This window comes from Corvus kubaryi, unplaced genomic scaffold (genome assembly GCF_017639235.1).
Source record: "Corvus kubaryi isolate FWS band 111438036 unplaced genomic scaffold, C.kubaryi_AGA036_p1.0 split3-73, whole genome shotgun sequence".
Classification (NCBI taxonomy): Eukaryota; Metazoa; Chordata; class Aves; order Passeriformes; family Corvidae; genus Corvus; species Corvus kubaryi.
This window is the reverse complement of record NW_024582091.1, coordinates 35,960,342-35,981,896: the sequence shown is the minus strand read 5'-3', so window position 1 is coordinate 35,981,896 and position 21,555 is coordinate 35,960,342. Positions and strand designations below refer to the sequence as shown.

The 21,555-nt window shown below is 38.8% G+C and overlaps 1 long non-coding RNA gene across 2 annotated transcripts in view; it reads right to left on the bottom strand.

The window, feature by feature from the left end:
* The window catches only part of LOC121658879, a 55,784-nt gene that overhangs the window by 13,898 nt on the left and 20,331 nt on the right, over window positions 1-21,555 (bottom strand). For both annotated transcript variants that reach the window (XR_006014074.1, XR_006014073.1), the window contains one exon: window positions 20,309-20,455. This is a non-coding gene — a long non-coding RNA (uncharacterized LOC121658879). The remainder of the gene's footprint in view (window positions 1-20,308; window positions 20,456-21,555) is intronic.

Here is a 21,555-nt window from a genome sequence, read left to right as displayed (position 1 = left end):
TGGACTCAAACTTGGGCTCAGACTTGGAATCAGATCATAATTTGGGAACCAAGAGTCTACTTTTCAGCAAAATGGCTGTTTTGGTAGGCAGAGGAGCATTTGTGACAGTCAAATACTTGGGATCCAGTAGAGAGAGTCCTACAAACTATTTGCAAGAAAACCGCTGCCGTTTACTTTCCTTGCACTCCTCAAAGCAAGGTTTGCATGCATTCCTTGTTAATATGCTGAATTGCCACATCACTTCCTTGTCCCAATGGACAAAGCTTGACAAGCCCATGGATGTTAGCTAAACCCCTGCATTAGCATGGTGACAGAGCAAGTAACCAACACAGCAAGCATGTTTGACCTCTGAGAGAAACCTCTCCTGCAGCCAAAGATAAAATTAACAAAACACCAGTGTTTAATATTTAGCAGGTGTAAATGGGGTAATTCTGAACCTCAGTGCAATAAATCTGTCCTCAGATTATTTTCTATATGCTTTTAAACTTCAGCACTGCGATGGTTCTTAGAAAACTATGCTAAGCTCAATGCAAAATTCAAAGTATTTAGGTACATACTGGAATTAAAAGTTTAATTTTTTTTATAATAATTATTTAATTATGCGTAACTACAGCATCACATTTAGAATGAAAAAATTTAAAGTACCGAAATCAGCAAACAATATAACAAAATATGAAAATTCAGCTGTGAGGAGTGCTTGGGTTACCTCTGCTATCACAGTGATATCACTTTTTATTGACACGATCTACCTGTAATTCTAACTAAAACAAGGTTCACGTGTATGTGGTTTCACCTGTGTGTATAGGCACATACAGAATATATCTATGCACATTCATTTTTTCAAACTATCTGTGTTTAAGTGAAACCAAGATAAATTTTACATGTCTTAAATAAAGACATTAAACTTAATGATGAGCTAATCTGAGATTTACTTTTAAAATATCAAATAATCAAATAACGCATACAAGGGGAAAGATTCTGAGCACTAAAGGAATATGACTTTTGTGCAACCTTTTCCAAAGATAAATTCAAATCAGCTTTCTCTGTAGTGTATTTTGCTGCAGTTGTAACAGACCTCAGGTAAGAGTTAAAGCCAAGTTCCTTCACAGAGCTTTGCACTTAAACAGGTAATTATCATTTGGTAGTATGTACAGAAATAAGTGGAATTTTTATAATTTCCCGCTACAAAAGTTTGGTTTAACTAGAAATGGGAAAAAAAAAAAAAAAGAGTAATCTTTGGTTACTATAAAACAGTGCAGTTAATAAGGGATAGAAAGTTTTGGTTCCTCACCTGAGATACTAAGTTAATATTGGCAGTTCCCAAGCTATTGCAATGCAGATTAAACATGTTAGCTGGAGCTGTCAGTGCCTGACAGGCTGGTGGGAATGCTCCCTTTCCTTGGAATTGCAAGGGAGGAGTAGGAAAGTTGTAGGAACTGCAGCACCTCAGCTAGATACAGGACATTCCTCAAATGCACTATCATGTGGAATTGAATAAGCAGGGCCTAAATTCGGAACACTTTCAAAGAAAACTCAGAGTGGCAAATAAATCTGAAACAAAACTTAATTTCCAGAACAAAAAGTTCACCTCAAGAAAACCACATAAGAGAAAGATCCTTGCTTTTACAAAACACACTCTGTGTGCATGCACGCACACATGCATGTGTGTGGTTCCTGTGGTTATGGTATAGGAGGCCATTGAATTATCAAACCAGTAATTTTGCCATTAGTTTTTCAGTTTGCTTCTTGCATGCATATTCTGTGGTCAAATCCATTAGTAAGTTAGAGTGATAAACACCTGGAGTCTATCAAAAACAAAGAGAGTCTTATTCTATACGTACAACCAGCCAGGCGTACATAACGAGCAAAGACTAACTGCATAATACAGAATTCAAACAGGAATATGTTTTTTATGATGTGCCAGCATAAGGGAGATCAAAGACTAAAGCCAAATAAATAGCAACTGGGTACCAGCAAAGGAAACATATTTAGAACTTAAAGTAATCAGAAACAAACCCAGTGTATGCCAACACCCCCTGAATTCAAAAGTAACATTTTCCTCCTTTTCATAAAAGGTTCAAGGGCTGGTAGATTTTATTTTCTTTTTCAATCTAGTGTTTTTATGACTGGAAGGGAACTTTCATTTCTCACAGACAGTGGAATATGAAGAATCATCTCCTCACCCCATTGTCTACTTCCTTCTGGTGTGTTTTGGGAGTTACCACACCACCACCACCTCCCTGCTGCTGTCTGATTGAATTTTCCTTGGCTGCTTTGTGGAATTTGCCAGCTTACATTAAGCATTTCTTGAGCTCAGCTCCTTATCTCCAACATCGCCTGGCAAACTGCAACAATCTGTCTGGCACCTGGGGATTGACAGGGCAAATTTTTCCAGGTGGTACAAACAGACACCCAGAATTACAGGCCAACACTATTTTGTGACACAGTTTCATCTAAAGGGAAAAGCCCAAATGACTAATTTCCAGTGTCCTGTTTAGTACCTGCAATGTATCTACATAAACAGTTCTAAACAATTACTAGTACTAAAAAAAACCACTTGCAAGGTGGGAAGGGTGGTGGAGAGGTTGGAGGAAAGAGCAGGGAAAAGATACAAGGGTGGCAGTGAATCGGCAAGCTGAGCCTGGGGGCAAACAGTTACATCTGTGCTTGATTTGTCAGGGATTTACATTAGTGAAACTTTAACTCTTCAGATGATAAGTAAGATTACACTTACAGAACAAGTTTATGCAAATAAAGCTTAGTCTATGGAGCGTGTGAGTCCAGACACAGTGGATTTGGCAGGTTTCACTGAGCCTGGTGGCTGGGTTTAATAAGTGCATTTACATAAAGGATTAGGACATCTGGAAAAGTAGCATGGTAGTTTACTGAGACATAAATAATGTTAATTGAGAGGTCACAATATGTAAAACACTCCATACATGTAAATGAAAATCATGGAAAATGATGGGGCAGAGACTTGAATCTTGCTCTTGGTTACGTCAAGCTAATCTTTATGTACTAGCTGATCCATGCCTTTCTTAATCCTGATTTTAGTCCTCATTACCTAACCCCACTTCATGACAGATATGACCAAAAACAGTTCCTTTTTCTTAAAATTCCAAACCCAGAATCAGTGGTCCACATAAACTAGCATCAGGAGATATCCAGAATTCAAAGAACCTGTAGGAAATTACTTAAATACTGTAATCTAAATAAGCAGTCTGTTAGATAAATCAGTTTTACCCCAAAGCCCAATAACATGCTCCCATAGCAACAAAAAACATCTCTTTTCAACAACAGAACTAACACTGAAAATGTGTTTACGCCTGATTCCAACTTGCTCTAAAAGTTGTGATACATACTAGTATTTTGGCTTTGCAAAGTAGCATACCTGTGAAGTGGTAAGAATGGGATACCAAGCAGTTTGCAAGAGCTATACAGTACCCCTGAATTAATTTATAGCTTGGTAGGCAATTTTAATTCATTTTCATCATTCTCAAAAGTATAAAATTACTGTTTCTCAGCTTATACAACAGTTCAACCAAGCACAGGCAGACCTTTTGCAAAGTACTATAATGTCCATGTGTTTATATTTCAAGCTCTTTCCAATAAACATTTTTTTAGAACAATTGAAATGTTGCTTATACAGAGCTAAAAAAAGCTTTCTTTGGGGTTTTTCCTGTCTCCAGGTTTTTGGTAAGCTTTGCTTAGTTTTGCTTTTTTTCCAAGCTATTGATTACATGGAAACAAAAGATTTGTCTCCATGAATGTTCATTGAGACATTGCACCACACACACCACACTGAGGTGTACAAGGGAACAACAATGGTAAACTCATCTGCAGTAAGGTACTGCTGGTTGTGCAAAAGCCCTCTGCAAAGAGACTTGGCCTGAGACCTGTTTAGAATTGCTGCAAAATACACTGAAGAAGTATATGTTCACAAAGCAAATGATTTCTACTGTCTGACCTCAAAATGGTCAGTTTTCCTCCTGTGTAATCCAATTATATCATTGCTATATTCAGATGGAGTGGGAAGCTGGTTGAAATATGGGCCAGAAGCAGCTGGGCTTGTGTAGTCAGAAGGAATGTTGTTGCTGTATATATTGACCTTATCCAAACAATTCAATACATAAAATGAAAAGCCAAGACATATAAGCATGAGGTATGAACATATCAGCAGCCATGTTCAAAAGGGATTAGGTTATGGAAGGGCCAGTTCAGCTGTATGCTGCTGCTGGCATCTGTTAAGAGCACGGGAAAACACTCCTCATGTTTTGGTCAGTGAGCCAGATGTATCACTTCATTCATCCTTGCAGTTGGATGCTGATAGCATCTGAAAGCAAACAAAGGTGATGATTTGGCGTGGCTGCTAGTAGGCACGCAGTTCTCTTTCCACTTATCCTGCTCTGCTTTGCTTGGATGTTTCCCAACAGACAAGATTATAACTTGCCTTAGAAAAGTGGTCATGTCCACTAAGAATTGCAAATTGTGATCACAGTCCAAGTGTAGATGAGGCTACAACACCCCAAGAAATACAGCTTAGCATAGTTCTGTTTGTGGACTTCTAACTTGAGGAAATACATGCCTAAGTAATTCCTGTTCCTCCTGGGTTTATGATAGACAAATGCCAGCACCCTTCGGCTATTCGGTTCTCTGTGTGTCTGGACTAGTCAGTTCCAGCCCATCACTGGCACAGTCTGAGGGGAGAGGGGTTTGGCCTCTGCTGCTCCTCTTTGGCATTCAAGCCATGACCCACTCCTGAGTCAGCTAGCTTAGTAAACTGAGTTCAATTCCATGATCCTTGAGAAACATTATAAAAATTATCTGCAATTTACCGTAAACCTCTCCATCAAATTCCAATTATTGTCAACCTATTAAACCTATTTTTAGTCCTCACTGCAGAATATTTATGTCTAAAGGAATTATTTAAATAATCTGTGCAGTAACTACGCAGTAGTTTACAGGGAAAGTTGCCCTAGAACAGCAGCAGATGTGAGCTAGAGAGGTTTTGTTACACAGGGCAGAATATCTCACACCACTGTGAGTAATTTTGGTTAGGGCTGCCTGCTGTACAAACTTTCTCTTTTCCACATCTCAGGCTGTTTGTTGCTGAGGACACTTGGTGAAAACTGTCCCATTTCCCTTGAAGTGATGATACAGCATTTTCCTAACACAGTATAAAATGTACAGAAAAGCAGGTTATTATTCCCTATGACCAAGTTAATTGGATATTAACATTAGAATCATGTTAAGTAATCTCTGTCAAATCCTATTAGCTCCCTTGTTCTCTTCCAGAGTATCTGCTGAATGATACAAAGCTTGCAGAAAACCTAATCCTTATATACCTTATGAGTGCAGCCAAAGTATTTTGTTTGTCAAAGTAAAAGAGACCTTCAGACTTCCCATCATCCACACCACAGGGAGAGCTGACCATTCTCCTGTGGCAGTATCAGCAGTAACCAAGAACAGCCAACTGGAGGCACTAAACTGTGCTGCAACCATAATTTTCACAATTGTTCATAACCTGGGTTGAGAATTTAAGTGCAAAAATATACTGAAATCCAAAGCTATAACTCCCACAGCAGCTATAACTCAGTCACGGTATTTGGACATACATTGTGGAGTATAGACATAGTAATGCAAAACACTAAAGCTACCTCTGGTTATAGTTGGCTGGGAGAACCATAACTCTGAGTTTCCTGACTTTTGTGTTAAGATCTCAACCATAAATATTGCTTTAATGTAGCTTTGTGCAGTGGGTTTACATTGGCATTGGGAGATGCTCATACGGAAACAGTAGAGAATTAGTGTGGTATGCTTATTAAATGAGTAATGCTTTTAGAATAATTGCTGGGGTGAAATCATGGTCCCAGTGAACTCAACAGAGACAGGGTTTTAACTCAAAAACATCTTATTCAGGGAAGAAAGCAGCAAATGTCCAAGTGGTTTTCATCTTTATTGAAAAGGAAAGAATTTCAGATCAGTTTCCTCTCTCCAAATCAGGGCTCTAAAGGAATAATCAGTTTATTCTAAAGAGTGATATGAACCTCAACTAGCAAATGCCTCCACATTGGGGGGCACATTGCCTCCACAGAAAAACTTAGAGGTTATTTGGTTTGGTCTGGTTTGTTTTCCTTTGCTGTTTTCCACATTAAATCCCCCAAAGTGACTGTTTTTTTCATAGTTATTTTCTAACTAAAAGAATTTCTTACTTATTCTGACATTTCGCTGTTTATCACTTAACGACAGTAGAGTTAATGGTCGCAGAGGTTATTCAGCAATTGAAAAAGGGTCACCACTGAAAAACTTTCAGCAGGAAAGTTTCAAAGTTTCAGTCAATCTATGTAATTCAGTTGTTAATTTTTGCATGCCTATTTTGAAGGAGGGAGTGCAATACCATTATTTTCCTGATAGGATGCTAGAGATTATTTTTCCTAGAGGATTGTTTTTTAGCTGATCATGATTTACTTGAACAAACCAGCCTATTTCATTATGAAAAAAAATAAAAAGAGATATGTGCTAGTCACAAGAAGAAAAAAAATTGTATCTTGCAGCATGTGACCAGCCAGAGGAATTCTCCTTTTGTGCCAATCTGCCTTGTATTTTCAGCTGGGAAAGACAGTGCGCAAACCAATAGCAGATGGTGGAGCTGAAAATAAGTGCTTTACATGTTTGATTCAGAGCCAGCATTTTGTTGTTTGCTTGTCTCACATCTTTGCACTGTGTTATGCTGTGCAATCACATGTGACACACTGAAATCAGCCTCACTGTCACAGTGCTTTCTGAAACAGGATTCTTGATGCAATGGGCAAGAACTTGGTGTGTTTACTGTTCTTAGAAAGGCTTCTTCCATTGGAAGCCACTCTTGGAGGAAAATTTCAGCTAGCTTATCCTTATGGGAAGGGCCAGTGGTCCCACTAGAAGAAATCTCTGCTCAAAGACTCTCTGGGGAAGAATTCCAGATGCCTTGGCAAAGGCTGGTGCAGAGAGGGAGTCTGTGGAGAGAAAGAGAGGGTGGTCTCTGCAAAGTGGTTTTGGGCCAGACAAATACAGTGCCACCAGCTTGCCTTGCAGAATGAAAATTTTCCAGCTCCCTGCCAGAAAATGTCATGTGGCAGCACAGTATTTTTAGCTGCAAAGGCAGCTATGAGTTTAGTTCTCTCTCTCTTTGCTGAGGCAAGGCTCTTAGATTGCTTTGCCATGAGCATGAAATGGTGTGTGTTGGTGAAGACTGATTATTCAATGACTAAATCTCAGAGTTAGCACATAATAACCCTATTTAAAGATGAGGGGTTTTATTCATTAATCTCAAATCTACCCATTTCCATGCCAGTCAGGCAATAGCTCCATTACAGTTCCTCATCTGAGGAAGAAAAAGGAGGTGGGAAAAAAAGGGCAGAAGACAAAGATCAATCTTGTTCCATGAGATGGTTTCCATAATGCTGCAGTTGCCTCTTTCTAGACTTTTCAGAATGTTCTTTGCATGGAAAAAAACAAAAAAACCCGAAATCATAATAGAGCTAACAACAGGAAAACAGGCCTCCAAAATTTCCAGATAGAAGCTAACAAATGCAGGTCATAAGCTTCATGATATTTTCCAATTTAGGCCTGCTGAGCTTGTCTTACCTAGGAGCCTCTTTCCTCAGTGATGTTTTACTGAAGTGTGATCTCTCCTTATTCTGCTTTCCAAACTTTCTGTAGTCAGTGGATGCCATTTCCATAATTCCACATTTAATGGCTCTCCCAAACCACATTAAATATTTTCCGCCTTTGTTGTTGAAATCTGTGTTAGAAATGTAAAAGTATGAAGCTGAGACTGTATAGTCAGGATAATAAGCCTGACCACAGTGCTTCAAAAGTCTTTCGTGTACTTACTCTAGTAAGTACATTTGTACTCTCTAAGGTAAGAATCAGTGGAAAAAAATAACCATCAGCTCCAATATTGTCAGGTGTTGGGACAACATGATGCAAAAAAGTAAAAAAGATCTTTTATTCAGTCCATCAGATTTAGTGATCAGTGCCACTACTAGCTCAGTCCTCATACAACTCCTGCTTCCTTTTTCCTAACTGCTTATTAAGACTAGTTAGAGGAGTAGCTGGCTGGCATGTCCCCTTTGCTATCACATTTACATTTAAGAAAAGTAAATATTTTGTTGTGATTAATTTTTTCAGTGAAATAATTTGACTTCTTTTGACAAAAATATGTCAGGGAATTATGGCAGCTCAAAGCAGCCGAGGATGTTCCCCCAAAATATTCAGTAGGACCCCATATGTATAGGCACACATGCTTAAGAGGGTAAAGAAAGCATATTTGATAGGTTTTTCTTTGAAGAACTAATATATTCATGGTCATTTTACTCTCAAAATAGGTGAAACTATGCCTGCTGCAATGCAATATAATATTCTCTAGAAACAAAGACTTGCTATGTTTTCTTAACTGTATATTAAAATAACAAAAAGCCTAAGCAACAAGATATGGTGATTCAAATTTCTCAACTGAAAGGTTTTGTATGCATATCTTTAATAGATATTTCAACTAATTAAAGATACAGAATCAAACGAAGCTTAACATAAAGCCTCAAGAATATTAAAATTGCAAAAATGGACAGGAAAGGAACTTTCTCTAAAACAATGCAGTCTTCTGTGACATGGGCATTTTTAAAGAGGTTTTTACTTTGCATTTGACACAGCTTTATGTTTATAATTTGCTATGTGGTTTTAATTCTGTGTGTTGTAGTACTTAAGGTATGGGTACGGGTTTTATTTAATTTTTAAGCTACTCTGCTTATTTATTGATCTCTGATAGAACTTGGAAACAAAACAAAACAAAAAGATTAGGGAAGTTCTAGAGACTTGTTTAAAATGTTTGTCAGACCGTTAGCTAAGAAAATTACAAACATATTGTGCAAATGTTAAAGATGATGTATAAATTACCTATGACAGAAAAACATAAATCCTTCTATATAGTTCCAAACAGATTTTCCTTGAGATTTGCATCCAAAGAGCCCATCAGCTTCAGAGGCAATTTAGAGTGGTATCTTATGGCATGATGACTCCTTCCCACTACCAGTTTCTGCCAGACATGCCCTTAATGGAGAAGCACGGCCGGCTCAGTCCCTCGTGGCCTCAGCTCCCAGGTAACTCAGCCTCCATGCCTGGAAGGGAGCTCAAAGTCCCTGTGTGGGATGGGCCCTTTCTCACATTCTTCTTCTAAGAGCTTTTCAGGCCTAGACTGCTGGGCTCCAAAGACCTTAAAATCAAGAACCAAGATGAACAAAATTATTGAATATGTTAAAAACTAGGCCTTGCACGGCAACGTGAAAGCAGACCTTTCTCACAGCACAAATCTTTTTGCAGTCACCAGTTCCACTTTAAAGGGAGCGCATTTAGCCATTACTATTTACTCCTTTTCTGAACTTTTTCATTGACATGTACTAGTAACTTGTCCAATACCTGTAGGTCCCATGGGACAAAAAACTGATACAGTTCTGTGGAAACTACTGAAATCAATAGAGCTGCTTCAGACCTGGACAGGTTTATATGGAAAAGAAATCTTGCCCGTACTTCATACAAGGAATCTTTGTTGCTGAAAACTGTGCTATAATTGCAGGTTTGTTTGTTTGTTTGTTTGTTTTCAGCTTTCTTACTGGGGCAAGTGTAACATCCTGACCTCTCTCTTTCTTTCTCTTGGAGGCTTTTTGCATGGTAAAGAAGTATTTGGCAGAGGTTTGCTTTCTTTCTTTTTATTTTTTTTAAGAACAATGGTCTTTCTCTAGGGTACATTTGGATGCTGAAGCAAATGGAATTCTGAAAAGCAACTTTTTCTTTTTTTTAAGGATATTTACAAGTTCAACCAAAGACAGGCTTTTATTTAAGAGGATAATTACATAATGCTGAGCTGGAATGGCAAATGTATTATTTGCTAGGAGGTACCTTATACTGTAAAAAAAGAGAATTTTCTTTCTATAAAAATGCAGCATAAGACCCCGTGCTGCGTCAAGCAAAACAAAACTGATATCATGCATCTGATGAAAGAAAAAAATACACTTAACATATTGTCAGAGTAGTATTTTTATTTCAGCATAGAGATAGTGATGTTCACAGACCTGCATTCTCTCCTGTTTGCTTCCGTAGTAAAAATGGGAGATTTCAATATATCTCAAAAGTCATCCAAAATTTGAAGGCCAAACCACTGCTGCAAAGGAATGTGAGCTACACCATTGTTTTGGAGATGTGGTGGTTGAGCTGTGGTTCATAATACTGTTCAGCTACACTGCGCATGGAAAAAAATCTTTAAAATAATTTATTTTTATTTCTCTGCCATGCACAAATCTGTAAATTCACAAACTAGAGTTTGATGAAAGAGTGAAGAGGATTCAGGCTGTTTCCTACAGTGTGCAAATCAGGACCAAAAACTTTTAATCCTTCCAAAATCTGAGGTAATGGTTCAATAGTCTCCAACAACCCTCCAGGACAGGTGGTACCAACACTCAGAAAATTCAGCTCATTTTGGAACCCACAGTTCCTGGTGCCTGCAATCAAGGTCCCAGGCACGCACAAAAGCACTTTTCAATGGATGACATGGAAAGCTTGGCCTCTGTGCAAGCAACATCACTGCTTGAGTCTGAGTTGGGGTCTCAACCCAGCCTTGTCCTGACTACTTGGTAGGTGGCAAAACTCATGCACTTGAACAGCAAGAAGCACAGTACAAAGCAAAGCAGGCATTGTTACTTTTGTTCAAAATCACAAAAGAAAAATGTTAACAGTGCTAATCCATGCCTAGAATTTTAAAATATTGTAGAAGTTGTCATTTCAAAGCAACCTTAGGATCCAGTCATTGTTCAGCATCAGCGGGGAATGTCAGGCCAAGATAAACACTAGCAAAAAAAGGATTCTCAAAACCAGGACACTCAGAGAGAAGAACTAGATCTCTACCTTCTCTGTTGCCTCCAGAAGTGTTCCAAAGTAAAAAGGATCCAGGACAGAGCAACGAGCAAGCTCAGTGGGTGCCCCATCTTCCCTACCATATGTATGGTGGACATTCCACCAGAAGGATGGAAGTGACCTCCAGCAGGCACCTCCAGTGGTGAGAATATTAGCAAATATGCAGCTGTGATACAAAAATTCTAATGTTCATATTCTAGTATTTGAGATATCTCTTCAAACAAACTTTCATACCCTTTGGTGTGAAAGTATAAATGAAATTCTGGTGGAGAGATTCTAAACCCAGGAGGGAGCATGGGTTGACCATCAATTCAGGCCTAAGCAGATAGTGATGAAGAAATTTTACACGAGACTTGACATAAAGATTCTCTTCATTGTTTTAAGTAGATTGCAGGGAAGTCAGAACAAGCTGAACCAAATGCAATTCTCAAACCTGTCGAACTTTACCTGCTGCTCTTATTAACATCCAGGATAGAAAAAAAAAGTCTTGTAACTCATTATTTACAATAACTTGTTTTCACCCTATTATCTTCCTCCTGTGTATGTGTTTTTCTAACTCGTTATTTTCATATTACATTTGTATTTTCACTTGCCTCCTTCACAGAGTACACCAAGAAACATATATATTTCCCTAAAATGTAAGGATATGAGAATACAAAGGCATTGATTCAGACGAATATCTACCTTTTCACTCATATACAAAAGGAGGAAACTGAACATCATGTTCTCCTTGTGCTCCCTGCAAGATCACACCATCCTAACACAATGTCAAAGTCTGGAAATTGCATGTAATCAAACATTCATAGTGTAATAGTTTCCTTTTACAGTAACACAAAAAAAACTGGCAAAAGAGCAAAACACAGCTATGGTAAGGTCTGGTTTTCAGCATTCAAACTGGTGTTCATGGCTCTTGGGAAAGAAGGAAAACTTTGCTTTTGACATTTTGGAAAGGGGGTAATTTTAATTCAACTCTGCTAGTTTGTCTGAGAGCTGGCATGGATTTACTCAGATAACTTCATCCAAGTTGTTTTTTGGCCAAGGAGATCTTAAAGTTAAAAACCAGATAATCTAGTAAAACAAAATAAAAGGCCTAATTAGTGATGGTAGCTCTGGCCTCATAAGAAAATAATGTGATGGATTTGGAACACAGATGAGAGTACTAGCTCCACAGAAGTGTTATTCCAGCCACAGAAGGTCTTAAATACACCTTTTAAAACTTATAATATAATGCCAGATGGTTGAGCCACATCTGAGGTTTTCAGGGCATTCAGTACGCAATCAAAGTTAAGTAATCATTGAAAGAGAGTAAAATTGCTAAGAACCTGCCATTACAGTTAATGTGTTCACTGAAAAATTAATTCTTGATCTTGTTCAGTAAAACTCTTGGTGGGTGGCAGTTCTGTGAAATAGGTGTTAACTGGATTAGCTCAGTTTCAGGTCATGTTTTTCAACTGAAAATGTAGTCCTTTCCAGTACTTTAACAAAATAAAATTAATATAAAGCAATAGTTTGTCTAACTAATAGCCAAACTTCTGAATTCTCTTGTTATAGTCAAAATTACATTCAGCTCTTAATCTAAATCTGGGTAGTTTCACTCCTGAACATGACCCATCCCCAGCTGGACCACTCTGCAGGATCTGACCAGCTAGGTCTCAGAGCACATCTCAGGTTAGTACCTGCACAGCACAGATAACCTGGTGCAGCTGCTGCCTCACCACTCATCGCTTCTGGTTAAAAAGTGTGTGGTATGGGAAAGTTGTTCTAGGTGTTTCTACCAGGCTCTACATTATCCAGGGTTATGGTCCTCCTGTCTGTCCTCCCCAGGCTGCACTTGACATTTTCATTGCATGAAGTAATTAACTGGCCATTGAAGAAAGGAACCATCAAAGCCCTAGCTTCAATATCAGTTGTTGGGACAAAGAGTTGGGAAAGGGAGACCTCTAGGGACTTGACCTGACTGATGATCACCACCATTAGGTGCTGTAATTATTGCATTACAAACACAACAGCTTCAACGGGAGCAATTACAAGAGATCCCAATCAAAATGCCATTGGGGTTTAGCATTTGGAGAGTTTGTTAAGGTGGAGGGAAATTCGTGTTTATATGTACTCCTCTGCCAGCTGAAGGCTAGGATGGAGGGGATTCTCCTTCCTTTTGTTGTCATTACTTCCCAGCAACCAGCTGATACTCTCAAGCAAGGAGCAGAGGCAGATATACAATCCACACACAGCAGAGAGGACAAAAGCCCTTGAGAGAGGAAGTATCTTCAGAAAGACCACGTTCGCTCCTGGTGGAGCCCCAGCCTCACTCACTGTGTGGTGAGGCTGCTCTCACCACACGCCACCACTCCATTTTCCCAGATCCAGCAGGTTATCTACTGATAAACAATTCTCCTGGTTTTCACCACCTTCAGCAAGCAGGAGAGTGAACCTAGTCATGCTGCAGCTCCTTCAGCCACACTCCTGACAGCTCTGGGTCTCAGTCCATGCAGCTGTGTGCTACTTTCTCTGCCCCCCTTGAGATACCATTCTGCAGTCCAGTAGTCCAAGAACACAGGACAGTCTGCATCCATATAATTTGTGGATGTCCCTCAACATTCTTCTTCCTTGGGGCTTTGCAACATGTTTAATGAAGTCTGCAAACTTGCCAGCTCCTCAAGCCTCTCTAATTAGGAACTTGTGACATGACAAGCTTCTTAACAATACTATTTACTTTTCCTGAGACATAGCATGGGAAGGTTATGTTTCTCTCCCTGCAGAAACGAGTAGCATGATGGGTGAAACTTCAGGAAATATTATACTGGCTGGTTGCTTAGGTTTTAATAGAAAACATACTTGTGTCTGAGCTGGACCTGACTTTTTCAGCAATCTGAATTCCTGAAAGGATATTTTAATTTTCATCCTTTGATGCAATTAGGTTTTAAAATATTTCAACTCTTTTTTTCGCTAGAAGAAAAACACCAATCTAATTCCTGCAGCTCCTTTTGATATCACACAAGGTGTAAGAGGTGAACCCTCTCTCCCACTGGTGGCATTTCCTCCAACAGAATGAAAAAATCCAAACCAATTCAACTAGTTTGTCAGCCATGTAGGTAAGTGTGCACACAGAGGGGAAAGAGAAGAGGACAGATACCAAGAAGAGGAGAAAAGGACCCTCAAGGATGACACCCTCTGCAGGGTATTTTTATGGAGAGGGCAGAAACCCACCACCCCTCCCACCACTCCCTCTTCTACCCCCAGCCAGAGCACAGTGCTGCCTTGGGGTGCTGGGATCTGCCTTGCTGGCACTTCCCTTGGCAGCTTAAATTTAGGACAAAGTGGTGCTTTCTTCAAACAGAGAAACAACACTCTTTCCTTAAGAAAAGAAAAATGAAACCCAGCAGTGTTTGGGGATTTCCTGAGATGGAGCCAATCAATCTTCAATGTCCAGTCCCAGTTAGGGCAACAGCCACAGCATGTGAACCACAACTCTCCAGTGAAGTCTGGGAGTAATGTAGAGCTGCTTTCTGCTTACCAAACCAAGAGTCTCCACCAATACCAAGGAAATCAGCAATTCTCAGCCAGTCACCTCAGCTACAGCCTTTCCAGGAATTGAAACATTTGAGTATCACCTTTACCATGCTACTAAACTGCAGTATGACTAACAACGTTTTCCAACAGTATTTTAAGCTCAATCAAAATAGTAGCCCTAGGAAAAAAACCCAACCAACCAACCAACCAACCCCACAAAGTTTGTCACATTTCTCAAACCTAAATAAAAACGTAATCTTCAGATGACTTAATTTTACACCTATGGATCAACTTTAAAATCAGAAAGCACTGAGAGATGGTTTCTCTCACATTATTCTGGGGTGAAAAAGTATACACCAACCAAATTTTTACAGATAGATAGATAGATAAGTTAGGATTTTCAGAGAACCTAACACTTTTCAATACACTAATGAACCACCAGCCAAGCCAGTTTAGTTATGCAACAATACTTGGTTTCTCTCCTCTACAGCACCTCATGTCAAGGAAAGATTATAGCAACAGCAATTTGTTTCAGATTTACTCTGTCAGATCAGCTGCTGATAGCTCCAGACCACCCTAATCTGGGAGAGAAAATGAAGCTCTCTGTTGACAGAGGAGCCACTGGTGATTTTCCTGAGGCACTTCATTATTTATGCAAAACCATTAGGGAGGCTGGGGGTGATACGAGTTCAAACTCTTTTTCAAAAACAAAAGCAAAACAACTTCAGATTTATGATCCTGTCTCAGTTCTCCTCATGAGATACGATATTCTTCTTAACTAGGATTAAACACCAATTGTGACTACTACAAAATATTTGGTTTCTTCTCATAGAACACTAAACAGTGGCTTAGCTTAGGGAGCTGTAAATAAATGAACTGCATTTTGAAACAAACTGCAGAGTTTACATCATCTTAACTATAAATTGTAAATTAGGTGCAATGGAAGTTACAGTAGGTCTTTATATGCTACTTAGAGGTAAGGCTTTCAAAGACATCTAAGGAATTTAAATATCCAATTTCTAATAATTTTAGTAGAAAACTATACTCAGCTCCCTCAGGTAGTTTCAAAAACTTCATCTTAACAGACTGTGTTATAAACCCTAAACCTATTAGATCCTTGGAGAGATTCCCACTGAGTTTAGGAGAGTTAGATCATGCTCCTATTGCCTTTCCAGAACATGGTTCTCCTTCTTGGGCAGGCATCAGGGTCTGCAGCACAGTGACAGGGCCCCAGATGCCTCCCTTCAATCCCCTAATCAGTCATTGGAACTTTTTCTTCCTAGAAACAGAGTGAAAAAGGCCACTGTAGTGCACAAGCAAGCTTGGAAAGACTCCAGCAGCCACCTAAAGGGTCTGTAAATTTGCAGATTTTCTTGAATGATGAAGCCAGCAGATGCTGTAGCCTCTTCACATACCTGGAGAGAGAAAATAAGGAGATTTTGCCAGATAACTTCAATGCTGGAAAAGAGACCCAGGAGAGGGTATTACACTATTTTATACTGAGGTCAGCAAGACTGCCAAACTGCTTGCATCAATGGCAAAACTTCTATTGCCTTCCATGGTGCTGGATTGTCCCAGGCCAGCGTGTCTGAGCGTTGCAGGGAACTGCAAACCCCCAGGCACCAGAAGCACCTCAAGGCTGTGACCCACCATAAACTCTGACCAACTCAGGGGAGACAGCTCCTCACTGCTGAGCTGTGCTGACGCACTGTAGATGTGCCAACTCAGGACCTTCACCCCAGGAACAAGTCCTGGCTGAGCAGGGTGTCCAATACCTACAGCATCACTTGAGGGAACTTGTTAATTCTCCTATTTTTCAGGAATGGGCTCTCTTTCCACAGCACACATTGGAAGCAGAAGTTAAACTCAAGTTTCATTCATACACGAGATTTAAGTTTGCTTTTTCACCATAGAAACAATGCTGTTTGAGAGTTCAGATGGCATAATGCTGAATATTCAAAAAATGAGAAAATAACCACAGGTAGTTTCAAACCAATCACAAAATTGTATTAGTTGCACTTCAACTTAAAGCCAAATTTTGATTAGGGCTCCATTTATTGGCAATTCTGGGAAAAGGTTTCAGTATAATCCCCAGTTAATGAAACCTTTGCTAGTGAATTTCCTTTGTCAACACTGCATTTAATGTGAGAAGTGCTTATACCTGCTAGATCATCAAAACCTGAAAAGCTAATAGACTCAACTGGAATGTAAAAAACAGGGAGGATTTTCATAAAACTTTAATAAAAGGGTTTGGCCTAGAATGGTGTAGGGTGATTCCTTTAAAAACAACTCTACTATTACTGTTCTCCAGTTTCCAAATACTTCTTTGCCATGAAAATTGACAGACAGCTATGCTAAATATATATTATATATATATATATATATATATATAGTAAAGTATTTCTTGGAAATGTTGCACAAGTAAAATAAAAAAATTCAGTTGTAAAATCCCTAAAAATCTAGCCAAGCTGGGCCTGAACTTTAGATCCTTTTGGTCTAGTTCATCACTTACAGAGTCGGACAAATGCCAAGACCCAAATAAACTGGCCTGAGAGAAAGGCAGTCTTGACCACTGCTAGCAAGCAGCCAGGGGAGACACTGGTTTACTTCACTGAAATGATGCAGCTTTCTTTCAGTTTCAGGACACACAGTGACTGACAGGAGCATGACATAGTTGATCTAATCTGATCTCCATCCAGCGTATCCACCCCGCTCTGCCGCAGGGGCAGTTTGTGTTTAGCTGGGTAGGGATATCTGTGTCAGAGGCATTTTAGAAAAACTATCTGTAATGAAAGAGCTGTAGGGTGGTGTCTTCCTGTGTATTTTTAAGAGATTCCTGTGCCAAAGGTGAAGTTGTTGGTCCTGGTTTTGTGTCATTCAGAAATGTTTAGGGGCTATCTCTTGCTGGTAGCATTATTTATGGTATAGGTGTTTCCACTTTCAGAAATTTGACAACCACTGCATTTCAACTTCCCACAATTTGAAAAACTGTAATTTTGTAGTCAGCCCCAACCCTGCTTTGTTTCCTCAGGTCTGATGAAATTATTCTTGCATTACAGTGTCATTGCCATAACTGCTTATCCACCTGAACTTTAGGTACTCCCTTCTTCCTTCATGAGTCTTGACATGAAACCACAAGGACTGGGGATCCAACAGTGAGAGAGACTTTTAAAGAATTCTTCCCACTGCATGTAGCATGTGCTGAGACAGAACTTTGGAAATTCAATTAATGCTTCCATGAACACAAGTAATGTGTGAACGTGCCTGTGGCTGTGTACTTCCCTATGAAACCTTAGAACTAGGATTAAAGTGACTTTCAGGTCAAGCCGGATGATTGTGCTAAAAAAGAAGCGCTTTATTTTTCTTTTAAAATTTTAAACTCTTCATTTCAACCATGTTGACTTTGTGCTCACAGAAACAGGCATGCTCATGGAAACAGTATTAAAAATATTTTTAAATACTCAGGAAAAGCAAATTTTGAAGCCCTACAAAAAAATATTTGCAGGGGAAATCTCATTCCTCTCATTCAGTCAGGAAACAGAAATACACCATATACACTGCACAGCCATTACAGCTGTTTGAAGTGTGCCAAGAACTACTCATAAATTAACTACAGACATAGAATACTGTAAATAAGTTTGATGACTAACTAATCAAAATCTTCTCAACGGCAACTCAACTGAAAAAAAAAAAAAAAAAGAAAAACCCCTTGTTAGAAATTAAGGTATCACAGACTGTATCTCTAGCTTGTCTGCCCAGTTAGACGAACAACTGTGTTACATTCTGTGAAGCATACCCTAGCTGATTGGTAAGAAAACTTTTTGCTTTATGTTTCTTCCCTTTTGCTTGCCATATTCCTAATTGACTCTCTCATGACAGTGCTGCCTGAGTGGTATCTGTGGGACTGCACAGTGAAAAAATCCCAGGAAAACAAGGGAACTGCCCTTCACCAAAGACATCCTGGGTACCAGCACACAGATCTTTTCCTGATTTGTTGCAAAATCCCCTTCCCATATTTATGTTTGAAGTCCCCATTTTCAAAAACACCTATGCCCATGTGTAATTTTTTTTCTTTGAAATGTGCCTTAATGTAGTGCAGACCTGTGACTGACATTAAGCACACTGTAAGCTTGCTTTTCCATAGAAATGCTTTCCTGAATTTGAGTTTAGGCACCCAGTTACCAGACAGAAAAACAAATTCATGACCTCTTCTGTTTCTGGTTTATTAATTCCTGGTTGTATTCATTCTTTTAGCACTGGGTAGAAGAAATGCAAGCAAAACAATGGATTTCAGTGACAGATGATGTGCTCATCAAACTTCATACACATTCCTTGAAACATGGACTCATCCAAACCCACACCAAAGCCTGTTTAATGTCAATGAATTAGGGGTTTGAATTCCTCTCCAGAAGCATCACTCTCTTGGTTGGTGAGAAGAAAGAACCATTATACCTGCTAACAGTGCTACCTAAAAAGGAAAATCATTATCTATCTAAATTTTACTGGAATCCCAAGGTGCAAAATTTTTCTTTCTTTCCCATGTAAGAAATTTTTTCATTGAAGCATTAGGGTTATTTTAAAGTTTTTCTACAGCCTTAAAGTTCAGCAATAGTGTAAACCTCAATTTTAAGTTTTGTTCTGGTGAATAAAATTAAATTGGTTACCAAACTAAAAATGAGAAGTTGTCTCAGAATAAGTTTACATTTCACAAATAGGGTTGATCAACCAGAAAAGAATAGTTTTCACAAGTGCTTCTTAAAATGTTCTATTATACTATAAGAGAAAGGCTCAAGAACACTATTGTACAACCAAGGATGACAACAACAAGACTGCAAATGCTTTTTTCACTCCATAGAAAAGAGAAGAGGAAAATCACAGAAACAGAGTCACATGTAGCAAATCCAAGACAGAGATACAAGAAGCAATACACACTACAAAGCATGGAAAATTGATAGAGAAAACGTAAGATGTTCACCTGACTGGAGTAGCAATAAAAATTTTTTTTAAAGAATCATAATAAGCACAAAAGCAAACATAATGTAGAATGAGATGGCAGAGCTTTAGAGTATGCAAAAAAAATGCTGAAAAAGCAAAAAAAAAAAATTTCTTCTGTATTTTAAAAAGATGTGATTCTTTCCAGCGCAATTGACAACTCTGAACACAACTCTGTGTGGTCCTTGGAGACACAGCATGAGCCCTCAGGCTGATTTTATAGCAAAAGGAGTGAATATGGGGGTGAAGTATAACATGGCGATTAAAAAAGCAAATTAAAAGAGCAGATGAAGCCACCAAAGCAGAAGGTACAAGGGGATAGGGAGCAGAAGACAGTCCCAAACTGTGACCATGTCTCACCAGGACGGTAGGCTAATGTGGGCTTATGTGCTCATGTGCCCTCAGCACTGGAAATGTTTATGACATTTTAAAATATTAAGAAATATAATAGTCACAAGTATAACATAAATAAATTTAAATATAACAGACTCCTCTTGCTTCCAGCCAACACAAACTATGAAATGAGAAACTCAGGGACAGTCTGCCTGAGGAAAAAAAGATTATATACACTTAGACAAAATGGAAGGCAAGAGATTTCTCCATCCTGGGGAATGTTTTGAGGCTTAACCCCTTACACCAGGAAAAGCTTTCTGCAATGGGTTCAAAGCAATTATTCTTGTTCTGAAGCCCATCACAGACGACCCAAGTGAAGGAAAGCACACCCTCAGACAATGCAGAAAACTTCTACTCAATGCTTGGCCCAGGAGGAGCCGTTCCTAAGCACTTAGTTTGTAACCCCTGAGGCCTGACCTCAGTATTTCCCCTGCTCTTCTGATATTCCCCCCATTAGTGTCTGTCTCACCATTTTGTGCTCTGTCTGCAAAGTCTCCACGGCACCTTGGTTTATGCTGGCATCGCACTGGCGCTTCGGGACCACAACCTATGAGCCCGCTCTCCAGATGCTGCCATAAGATTGGAAAGTGAAGTCTGCAAGTGTAGTACTGCTGCCCTGTGTAGGCAAGGAACATAAGGAACAACATCAGTATAACTTGAATACTGGCTACTTCAGAGGAAAACATAAATTACAAGCATTTAAAAGATCTGCCATGTCTCCAACAGAGAGAAATTATACAAAATGATACACAACATTATACCAGTGGATCAGAAACACCAAGAGTTAAAATTGGAGAAAAAATACATCTCAAGAGGTTGAGGTAGTACTGTAAAAAATTATTTTCTAGGGAAATAATATTGCCTTCAGTACTATGTTCAAATTTTATTGGATAAAACCATTTCTAGATACACAAAACCAAACAATTTTATATTGTCAAAAAAAAATAATAGACAATGCAGAATTTTCCTCCTCGGGATTTGATGAATGTAAACAGCTATGTCTTTTTTCCTTTTATGTATAACATGATATGAATCTCACCCTCCTTTGAAGCTACTAATTATTCAGAAATATTGTCTAAAGAGTCCAGATATATTTTCAGCATTAAAGTTACCTGTTAACGGCTCGCATTGACTATGCTCAAAAACATAACAAGAAATTTCTTTGCCTCTACTTCTATTTGAGGGGAATATTTTGCACTTAGGAAAAAAAACAAATAATATTTATTCTTTAACATGAAAAAATTATTCTTGGTTACCTAAACAGTCCACCAGTTTTTTTACCCTTATATCCAGGAAATTTGCAAGAATCACTGACATTTACATTCATACTTTTAAGGCACAGTTTGGCTCAAGGAAAGAAGCAAAAAGTCCTGTCTTTTCTTATGAATCATTCAGACCTACATTTATTTTAAGTGCTAAGTTTTAGTTTCTATAATCATGATTGCTTTCATCACAGAGAAGTTAAAAAGAAGCATCTCAATATCTGCAGTCACACCAGCAGAACACAGGAAAACAGGACATCGGAAAATACATTAAATCATGTATTTTCTGACTTGAATACTGACATTTGATTCTTCTGAATTAAATTTACATAGTGCACACCTCAATGCAGTTAAATCATTATTCAGCTCCTTTTAAAATCTAGTTTTGGTGATCCATGTGAACAATTTCACCATTAGATTAGAGAGCATTAAGCTTGCCTCTGAGCACAGGACT